A 9,195-nucleotide genomic window follows, 5' to 3' on the forward strand; every position below is an offset into this window, starting at 1 on the left:
GTACCCCTGGGAGTTAGGTAACAAAGTAGCCCTGTTGGTTATAGATAGAAAAGAGGTAGAACTGACTACTGAAACATTATTAAATTTCCTGGCAGTAGTGCTTAAAAGCTCAGGCTCTGAAATCAGAATGTCTGAGTTGAAAACTTAGACTCTGACTCTTACTAGCTGTGTGACTTTTGGCTAGTTACTTAACTTCTCTATGTTTCAGTTTCTTCATTAGTAAAATGGAATGAATATCTATCTGCTTATGGTGGTGTTATAAGTATGAAATGAGTTAATGCATGTAAAGTGTTTATGCCATTTTCAGGAAGAAACATTAGCTCTTACTTTTCTTACATGTCTTTGTTGGTTGAAATGAGTGACCATGAATTTAGAGTGGCATCAATCTACCCAGCTGAATGATTTTTCTTCAGCAGTGCTCCACAACCTTTCTGGATGCAGAAAATCAACCATTTGAATTGATCTAGGGTTAAGGTTTTGCTATGTAGGTACCATGAAAAGAAAATCGGTCAAGGACCTTGAGAATTTTAATAAGATAGTGGTTGAATGGACTAGAAGAGTCCTTCTCAGAAGCCACAAGAAACTTGTTCATTGTAGCATGGCAACATACTCGAGGCCCCCAGATTAAGTCCTAGGTCTACCATTTGCGAAGATTCTCCTCTTGGTAATTTTCTATTTTTACTGAACTGAGGAAGGAAGAGAAAGGAGTCATGATAGCAAGCTTCACTTACTCATTTATTCAACTAGTACTTAATGAGAGTCCACAATGTGCCTGGGACTTCAGGTCATGGCGATATAGCACTGAACAAAACAAAGTTCTTGCTTTTGTGGGATTACGTGCTAGTTGGGGAGGCAGAAAATAAACAAATAAATGAATAAATATGATATGTCAGGGGATGATAAGTGTCATGAAGAAGAATAAAGAAGGATAAGAGAATAGAGAGTGACATATTGAGGAAGGGAGTGCTGTTCAAGACAATGTGATCAGGGACAGCCTTCTAAGAAGATAACATTTGATCAGAGGCCTGCATGGAGAGAGAGACCATGTAGAGGAGAATTCTAGGCAGATAGAAAAGTAAACACAAAGGTCCTATGGTGAGAATATGCTTAGAATGTTTAAGGAACAAGGAAGCCATTGTTACTAGAGGAACGTAGCAAGGGGGAAGAGGCTCATAGGATATGAAGGCAGATGGGTAGCTAGGAGCAGTATCATGTAGTGCTCTGTATGCCAGTAGAAGACCTTTGGCTTTTCTTCTGAGTGAAATAATTATTCTATTGTGTTTAGTTTTGTTGTTATTTGTTTTGTTTTGTTTTTTGAATGACAAATGGCTCTCACACATTTCTGTATATAAAACCCCAGTCAAGTTGTTTGACATCAGTCTTTTGAGTCCTTAAAGAACTAAGTGTGCCCAGAGATCTGATTGCTGGCAGTCAGTGGAGGGGACTATAAGGCCAGTTTCTCTGTCTAGCCTAGGTACTCTTCTCCCCTATGTCCAGATCTCTCACCTTTTCTTTTCTCATTGGTTGTAAACTTTAGTCATTATGTCATTTTTGTCTCCAACTAGCCCTGAGAGACCAGGACATACAGATTTGGGGAGTAACTGAGCAAGCAAATTGCAAGGCTAGGTGGATGTGGTCATTGTGAGATGTGTAATTTCAGCAGTTCTAGGCGGTGACCTGAGCCAGGATGAGATCTTGGAAACAGATGCTTGAAGTGGAGTGGAGAAGAAACAGGCATAACTCACCTACTCTTGATAAATGTTTAAAACTAACAACACTTTTTTAAAAAGTCAAGTTTATTGAGGTATAATTTATATACAATAAAATTCACTCTTTTTGACTGTATAGTTCTAAGTTTTCACAAATGTACTAGTCCAGGTTATCCTTAAAGCAGATGCCAATGTGAGATTAAACATACAAGGTTTTTTGTTTTTTTTGTTTTTTTTGCTGCAGTGTGCAGCATGTGGAACTTCCCCAGTCAGGGATCAAACCCATGCCCCCTGTGTTGGAAGTGCAGAATCTTAACCACTGGACCACCAGGGAAGTCCAAGGAGTTTTTGTTTTTTTTTAGGACAGTGCTTGTAATAGTAATGAGAAGGGAGCCAGGCAAGGGTGGGAGAGCTCTCTGATCACAATGCAAGCCTGATCCTGAGTGAAAAGAGAAGGAAAAGAGGTTGGGAGTGTCCTTGAATGCTAGGAAATCTAAGGAAAGATCAGTAAGCAAGGCCTTTGGGAGTCTGAGCTAAAGTTGACCTTCTAAGGACCTTTCCACAATAGACCTGCCTTAGTACCCTTGCTGTGCCCAGTTGTCTGAGAATAGCCCATTGAAATGTAGCATTGGTTCAAATATGGTGATGGATTTCTGGGCCCAGCAGCTAGGGCTTTGGTCAATTATGTTCCCTGTTGTTGAAAGTGTGCGAGGCACACTCATGTGTCCATCACAAGTATAAAGTCATGTACCTGCCACAATCAAGATATTAACTATTTCCAACACCCCATAAACTGACATAACTTTTTTTTTTTAATTTTTTTTCTTTTAATTTTATTTGTTTATTTATTGCCTGTGTTGGGTCTTCGTTGCTGTGCGCGGGCTTTCTCTAGTTGCAGCGATTGGGGCTACTCTTCATTGCGGTGCACGGGCCTCTCTTTGCAGTGGCTTCTCTTGTTGCAGAGCATGGGCTCTAGGTGTGCGGGCTTCAGTAGTTGCAGCACACAGACTCAGTAGTTGTGGTGCGTGGGCTTAGTTGCTCCACAGCATGTGGGATCTTCCTGGACCAGGGATTGAACCTGTGTCCCCTGCATTGGCAAGCAGAGTCTTAACCACTGTGCCACCAGGGAAGTCCCTGACATAACTTTTGAAGTCTTGTTTTCCTTTATTTTCTAACCACAAGTATTTTCATTATCTCCAAAGTCCTTCAACAAATTGCTTGGTAAACTTCTGGGACCAGTTATCATAGTGGATCTCAACAGCTTAATATATGGTTTCCATTAATAACTGAATTCATCATGCCAAAGAGGCAGCTTTTCACTCCCACTGGGCAGTTCAAGGATCAGAATCTTAGTAATATATAATCCCTTTCGGTATGGTGAACAGGCTTTATACTCTCACACCAGTTAGTCATTGGCTTCCACAGGGATGAAAGTCATTTAACCTTCCAGACATCTCTGGATGAGGCAGCTAATGTCAATTGTCAAGAGAAGTGCAGATGTGGACTTCCCTGGTGGTGCAGTGGTTAAGAATCCGCCTGCCAATGCAGGGGACACGGGTTCGAACCCTGGTCCAGGAAGATCCCACATGCCACAGAGCAACTAAGCCCATGCACCACAACTACTGAGCCTGCGCTCTAGAGCCCACCTGACACAACTACTGAGCCTGTGTGCTGCAACTACTGAAGACCGTGCACCCTAGAGTCTGTGCTCTGCAACAGGAGAAGCCACCGCAATGAGAAGCTAGCGCACCGCAATGAAGAGTAGCTCCCGCTCGCCGCAACTAGAGAAAGCCCGCACGCAGCAACAAAGACCCAATGTAGCCAAAAATAAATTTAAAAAAAACAAAAAGAGAAGTGCAGATGTGAGCCATTATCAGCCAACAGCCACAGCAGTTGGGGAATGGTTGTACCAGCCTAGTAAAGAAGATCTGCAACATTATCTGCTGTGCCCAGTATCACATTCAATTGTCACGAGGTTCTGTCAATCCTATTCTCTCAATATCTCTTGTTATATTCTGATTACCATTGGGTTATCCCACCCTCTTTCATCATTTCTTGCCTGGAAAACTGCAAGCCATCATCATCTCTCACCTGGATTATCACAATAGCATCCTAACCAGTCTCCCTCTTTTAGATCTTGTTCAATTCCAATCCATTCTCTACAGAGCAAGTAAAATGATCCATTTAAAACATAAGGTACCTTTTCATGATAAAAACACACAATAAACTAGGAATAGAAGGGAGCTCCACCTGTCTGATAAAGGGCATGTATAAAAACCCCCACAGCTAACAGCATTGATAGTGAAAGACTAAATACTTTCCTCTTAAGATCAGGAATAAGACAAGGATGTCTGCTCTCATCATTTCTATTCGACATTGTGTGGGAGGTTTAACCAGGGAAGTTAAGAAAGAAAAAGAAATAAAAGGCATCCAAATTGGAAGGGAAGAAGTAAACAGCTTCTATTTGCAGATGACATGATCTTGTATAGAAAATCCTACAGAATCCACACACATACACAGAAACTATTAGAACTAATAATTGAATTTCGTAAGGTTGCTGAATACAAGATCAATGTACAAAAATCAGTTGTATTTCCATGCACTAGAAATGAACAAAATTAAAAAAATAATTTCATTTATAATAGCATCAAGAATGATAAAATACTTAGGAGTAAATTTAACAAAAGAAATATGAATGTAACTGAAACTACAAAACATGGTTGAAAGAAATTGAAGGAGAACCAAATAAATGGAAAGACATCTGTGTTCATGGATCAAAAAACAATCTGTTAAGATAGCAATGCTCCCCAAATTGATCTCAGATTCAATGAAATCTCTCCAAAAAAAACCCCAGCTGGTTTCTTTGTAGAAACTGACAAGTTGATCCTAAAATTCATATGGAATTCAGGGGACCCAGAATAGCCAAACCAATTTTTAAAAAGAAAACAATGTTGGAGGACTTACGTTTACCAATTTCAAAACCTGCTACAAAGCTACAGTAACTAAGACAGTGTGGAGCTGGCATAAGGATAGACATATAGATAAATGAATAGAATTGAGAGTTCAGTAATAAACCCTCATGTCTATGGTCAATTGATTTTCTTTCTTTCTTTTTTTCATTTTTTAATGACAATTATTTTTTTTGGCTGCGTTGGGTCTTCGGTGCCATGCGCAGGCTTTCTCTAGTTGTGGCGAGCAGGGGCTACTCTTCGTTGTGGTGCGTGGGCTTCTCATTGCGGTGGCCTCTCTTGTTGCAGAGCACAGGCTCTAGGCACACGGGCTTCAGTAGTTGCAACACGCAGGCTCAGTAGTTGTGGCTCGCGGGCTCTAGAGTGCAGGCTCGGTAATTGTGATGCACGAGTTTCATTGCTCCGTGGCATGTGGGATCTTCCCGGACCAGGGATCAAACCCGTGTCCCCTGCATTGGCAGGCGGATTCTTAACCGCTGTGCCACCAGGGAAGTCCCTATTGTTTTCTTTCTAATTTTACAAGCAATATATGTTCACTGCAGACAACTAGAAATACATAAAAGCATAAAGTAAAAAATAACAATCACCCATAATCCTCACCCCCCCAGAGATAACCACCAAGCACTTTTAAAAAAAATTATTTATTTATTTTGGCTGCATGGGGTCTTAGTTGTGGCATGTGGGATCTTTAGTTGCAGCATGCAGACTCTTAGTTGCAGCACGCATGCAGGATCTAGTTCCCCGACCAGGGATTGGACCCGGGCCCCCTGCATTGGGAGTGAGGAGTCCTACCCACTGGACCACCAGGGAAGTCCCACCACCGTTAGCATTTTGATGCATATCCTCTCAGTGTCCATGCATTTTATTTTATTTTTTTATTTTTTATTTTTTTTATATTTTGATGACTCCAATTTTTTTTTTATAGCTACTTTATTTATTTATTTATTTTATTTTTTTGACTGTGTTGGGTCTTCGGTTCGTGCGAGGGCTTTCTCTAGTTGCGGCAAGCGGGGGCCACTCTTCATCGCGGTGCGCGGGCCTCTCACCATCGCGGCCCCTCCCGTTGCGGGGCACAGGCTCCAGACGCGCAGGCTCAGCAGTTGTGGCTCACGGGCCCAGTCGCTCCGCGGCATGTGGGATCCTCCCAGACCAGGGCTCGAACCCGTGTCCCCTGCATTAGCAGGCAGATTCTCAACCACTGCGCCACCAGGGAAGCCCGCATTTTATTTTTAATTGAAGTATATTGTATGGTCAATTGATTTTCAACAGAGATGCCAGGACAATTCAAAGGGAAAAGCAGAGTCTTTTCAACAAATGGTGCAGGACAACTGGTTACTGCATGCAAAAGAATGAAGGTGGACCTCTCCCTCATACCATATACAAAAATCAGCTCAAAATGGACCAAAGGCATAAATATGAGAGCCAAAACTATAACATCGTAAAAGAAAACATAGGGAATTCCTTGGCGGTCCAGTGGTTAGGACTCAGCGCTTTCAATGCTGGGGCCCAGGTTCAATTCCTGGTCACAGAACTAAGATCCTGCAAGCCGTGCAGCCAAAAAAAGAAGAAAGAAAGAAAGAAAACATAGGCACAAATTTTCATGACTTTGGGTTAGGTAATGGTTTCTTAGATACAACACCAAAAGCAGAAGTGGCAAAATAAAAAATAGATAAATTGGACTTCATCAAAATTTAAAACTTTTGTGCTTCAAGTGACACCGTTAAGAAAGTGAAAATAATTAGCAATGATGAGCTTTTCATGTGCCTTTTGGCCATCTGTATGCAAATGATGTATTATTGACAGTTTACATAATCCAGATCTATGCATCATCGTGGTGGGTCATGTGACCCCTTACAAGATCAAGAAGGAATGCTATCTTTTAAGGAGTTGTCTTGTTTATGCTAGGAGAATTTTGCTCTTTATGGTTGAATAAGTCTTTCTGTCATTGGGGGAGATTTGGTGATGCATAACACAGGTACACAACGCACAGTGTAGGGAGAGAGGAGGCCGAAGTGCAGAGATTTTTTTGTTTAAATTTCTCTTGTCATGCCATAGAAATATGACTTTTATTTCACAGTACATTTTAGTATCATTATGAAATCATAGATTATATATTTGATTTGGTTCAACTCATTGAAGTCATTCTTCTTTTCAATACTCAAATTATCCTATTTTTGGCTAGTGGGAATCCCTTTCTAGTTGGCTCCTGTATCATTTTGATGTACCACCAGTAGTCTTTGATAACTTTCTTGCTTTGGGGCACAACAAGATATTTCAGGCTCATCTTGACATTTCTTGTCCCAGGCCTGGGAATCAGCCACTTATCCAAGGACCTCTAGATCCTTTATTTTTATTTATTTATTTATTTTGGCCATGCTGCACAGCTTGCAGGATCTTAGTTCCCTGACCAGGGATCTAACCCACGCCCTCAGTAGTGAAAGAGCAGAGTCCTAACCACTGGACCACCAGGGAATTCCCTCTAGATCCTTTTTTTTTTTTTTCTAATTTAGGGAAGGCTCTTTTATTTATTTATTTATTTACTTTATATTTTATTTTTGGCTGTGTTGGGTCCTCGTTTCTGTGCGAGGGCTTCCTCTAGTTGCGGCAAGCGGGGGCCACTCTTCATCGCGGTGCGCGGGCCTCTTCACTATCGCGGCCTCTCTCGTTGCGGAGCACAGGCTCCAGACGCGCAGGCTCAGTAGCTGTGGCTCACGGGCCCAGTTGCTCCACGGCATGTGGGATCCTCCCAGACCAGGGCTCGAACCCATGTCCCCTGCATTAGCAGGCAGATTCTCCACCACTGCGCCACCAGGGAAGCCCTAGATCCTTTTTAATGAGAAATGGTATTTAAATGTTTTTGTTTTGTTTTGTTTTTTTAAATTATTTATTTATTTATTTATTTTTGGCTGTGTTGGGTCTTCGTTTCTGTGCAAGGGCTTTCTCCAGTTGTGGCAAGCGGGGGCCACTCTTCATCGCGGTGCGCGGGCCTCTCACCATCGCGGCCTCTCTTGCTGCGGAGCACAGGCTCCAGTCGCGCAGGCTCAGCAGTTGTGGCTCACGGGCCCAGCCGCTCCGCGGCATGTGGGATCCTCCCAGACCAGGGCTCGAACCCGTGTCCCCTGCATCGGCAGGCAGACTCTCAACCACTGCGCCACCAGGGAAGCCCCAGAAATGGTATTTAGACACCACAATCTTGGTATCAGAGGGAACTAACTACTACTGTTAGAACATACCTCATTTTTAAAAAAGATCCTGAGTTGTTAGTACATGGTTTGGATAATATCACTGTTCTCCTCACATGGTTATGTTAAAGACTAGAGAATGGAGACTTTCCAATAAAGCAATCTATTTCACATAGCCTGAATTTATTAACCAGAAGCTCACTATTGTTTGTTTTTCTCTTTTTCATTTCTCCTGAGAAGTAAAAATTTGAGCTGGAAATGAGGAGTAGGGAAGAAAAGTGTTTTGATAAAAAAGCTTGCTTTTAGGTTTCAACAGAAAATTTATTGTAGAATTACCAGAGACAGAGACAAGATGGAATTTCTCATATTAGCCAAAGAAATACATAACCTTGAAATGCAGAGGAGATCGAAAACATCTCAGTGGTTCCTTCAGGAAGAGGGGTATGGAAGAAAAGGTGTGTCAGCAAGTTATAGGAAGTACCTACTACTTCATTTTGGTGCCCAGTCCAGAAGTGCTCAATTATTCTGCAGAGTCATTGTATATACTAATTTGGCAAGCAAATTAATAGAGAATAAAAGAACATGTAAATAGCCTATTTACACATGAGAATAGAACTGAACTCAAAGTTCACAGTCCACCAGTGTCCTTACTTGCCTCAAAACTTAAAATTTCTTGAATCTTGGTTGAGGACTACTCTCCATCTAAAACATGCATTGGTTTTGACCTTTATCTAATACTCATGGATTTATTTTGGTTAAGAGAAGAGATGAATGCTGGCTGAACATTTTGTGATCTGGATTACATTTCCTCTAGGGGTCAGTTTCAGGGCTTCCAGGGAGTTGGGTTTAGCCAGAGAATCACACCTCAAACAGGATGTTTTTCCAACTGGGTCTTTTTTCACAAAGTACTTTTCAAAGACAGTTGCTTATCTCAAAGGCAGCAGTTCTCAACCTTGGCTGCTCATTAGAATAACCTGAGGAGTTTTTAAAATGATACCATGCCTGGGACTTCCCTGGTGGCGCAGTGGTAAAGAATCCGTCTGCCAATGCAGGGAACATGGGTTCGATTCCTGGTCCGGGAAGATCTCACATGCCGTGGAGCAACTAAGCTCGCGCGCCACAACTACTGAGCCTGCGCTCTAGAGCCTGTGCTCTGCAACAAGAGAAGCCACTGCAATGAGAAGCCCGCACACCACAACAGAGTAACCCCCGCTCACCGCAACTAGAGAAAGCCTGCTCGCAGCAACGAAGACCCAATGCAGCCAAAAAATAAATAAATTTAATAAATAAATAAATAAAATAAAAAATAAAAATTAAAAACCCTTCCCCCAAAAG

The sequence above is a fragment of the Balaenoptera musculus genome, chromosome 1 (genome assembly GCF_009873245.2).
Source record: "Balaenoptera musculus isolate JJ_BM4_2016_0621 chromosome 1, mBalMus1.pri.v3, whole genome shotgun sequence".
NCBI lineage: Eukaryota > Metazoa > Chordata > Mammalia > Artiodactyla > Balaenopteridae > Balaenoptera > Balaenoptera musculus.